Source organism: Abramis brama, assembly GCF_963993115.1.
Source record: "Abramis brama genome assembly, chromosome: 2".
Taxonomy (NCBI): Eukaryota; Metazoa; Chordata; class Actinopteri; order Cypriniformes; family Leuciscidae; genus Abramis; species Abramis brama.
The window spans coordinates 33015513-33017756 of NC_139964.1; the positions used below are offsets into that span (position 1 = coordinate 33015513).

Here is a 2244-nt window from a genome sequence, read left to right on the forward strand (position 1 = left end):
TTTAAGTAGGCCCCCCCCCCCCCCCCCCCCCCCGAAAGCACTTGCAGAATTCTGCTAGACTATGCGAGACGAATTGCCGAATGCCGCGGGAGAAAACGCGCGTTTCTAAAGGCCACATCTGTATACTCACCCTCATGTTGTTTCAAACCTGTATGAATTTCTTTCTTCTGCTGAACAGAAAGAAAGATATTTAGAAAAATGTTAGTTACCAGACAGATTTTGTTGTACCAAAATCTGTCTGGTTACTGACATTCTTCTAAATATCTTTCTTTCTGTTCAACATGAGGGTGAGTATATGATGACAGAATTTTCATTTTAAAGTTGAGTATCCCTTTAAACCTTTACCAGCACCAACATTAAACATGACCAAATGCTTACTTCAGCATTACAGTGAATCTAAGTTTGTCTAATAAAAAAATAAAAAAAACTCCAAAAGCACAAAAACCAAAATTATTTTTCACCCAATTTTTTAAGTTGTTGGAAAGTGTTGTTTATGTCAGTGTCCCAGATGCTCTAAGATGCAGGATGCTCAAAGATGCAGGAAAGTCAGAAAAAATGCCTTGAGGAAAAAAACAAACACAAAAGAACAGAAAATTTGTTTATAATACAGATCCAGTCCATTATTATATTTGGCTCAATTGAATGAAAGAGATAGATATACAGTTGCGCTTCAAAGTTGATATACACCTTGCAGTATCTGCAAAATGTTAACAATTTTAGCAATAATAGGGATCACAAAAATGTATACGTTTTATTTTTATTTAGTACTACCCTGATGAAGCAGTTTATTTTGCAAGGTGTATGTAAACTTTTGACTGTTAACTGTTGATAAATTATGTGATGTGATTGATTACCTCAGTCACCAGGGCCACATCGTAGTAGAAAGCTGGGCAAGGTTCCTTCTATTTCCCACAAACACCAGGATTCCACTGACTACGCCATCTTTACTGACACTGGACTTAAAGTGATTAAAAATAGAGAACCTTTTTATTGCTACTTTAGCCTACAGGGAATTAAGCATAACTTTATCAATTACACAAATATAGATATATGACCCATGCAAACCCAGGACCAATGCAAATTAAGAAAGGTATTCTTACATTTTAAGCTTGCCCCACATAGCTATCTTCATGAAGGATGTTCCTGTTCCTGTATTTACCACGGTTGACACAGCAATGCTGCAAGCCTTCTTCCTTTGGTTTGTTACCTATAAAATATATGATGATTATAGGGGCATGTGTAAATGCACAGGTGGGAATTTATTACTTGCACATGCAAAAGATTCAAAGCATTTAAAAGCTATAGGGATAGTTAGTGTGACTTGAAAGTAGTGTTTTAGCTTGATCAGGATGTGCTGTCATGATAAATCTTGTAACATCACCTCATCAATACAGGTCTGTGATTCCACACCACTTGCACTGTATCTCCAATAACAAATATGAACTGATCCTGCAAAATGAATGTTTAAATCCAGATAAACACAAAAATATTACATATTCCAAAACAAATAGTAATTGAACAACTCTTTAAATACAAAATGAAATTGAACACATTACAAGCATTTTTTCTTGAGGTGGGTAATATATTAAATATTTATGGTGGTTATAAGATTGATTATTTGTATTAAATGTATGTAAACGTCTTCGAATTTTTAGTAGCTTGTTTAAAATAATTTAAAAAGTCGGTTTAGTTTTTTAAAAAAAATCAGCAACCAAATTCCTCGAACACGACCACACACGCCATCCTCACATTACAATGTAAGACATTATTAGAATCAATATAATCATATATAAATTATTGAAAACATGATTAATTCACCTCCCGAGTCTATTGAGTTTATAATATCTGCGATTAAAATGCACTCAGCAACTGACATGTTACAGTGACAAAAAAAAAAAAAAAAAAAACTACAGAAAGCATCAAGATATACTTACTTGACTGATTATTTGCAGCATAACGTCTCATCTGCAAACAAACATCCAAACGTGGTGCTCCTTTTGTTCTCTTGTTTGGCTAGCTTCAGTATCATCACGCATCGCAAACGGATCGCAAAACAGCGCATTTTTCAAACTCTAGTGAAGTAGTGCGTCATAATGACGTAGTATTTCTCGCGCATGCGCATTAAACAACATATTCATATATTATGCATGGTTAAATGTTATTTCAGCTTTTCTGTTTAAGTTGAAGTTGTTCTAACTCATTGTGTTGTTAAACTCTGTAAGTTCACAAAACTTTACTCATTAA

At 34.3% G+C, this 2244-nt stretch overlaps 1 long non-coding RNA gene across 1 annotated transcript; it reads right to left on the reverse strand.

The window, feature by feature from the left end:
- Window positions 1-223: 223 nt before the first annotated feature.
- LOC311078050 lies at window positions 224-1518 on the reverse strand. The gene is made up of 4 exons (XR_014605035.1): window positions 1382-1518; window positions 1101-1207; window positions 855-958; window positions 224-559 (listed from the first exon to the last, which is right to left on the reverse strand). It is a non-coding gene; the product is annotated as an uncharacterized lncRNA (long non-coding RNA).
- Window positions 1519-2244: the final 726 nt, after the last annotated feature.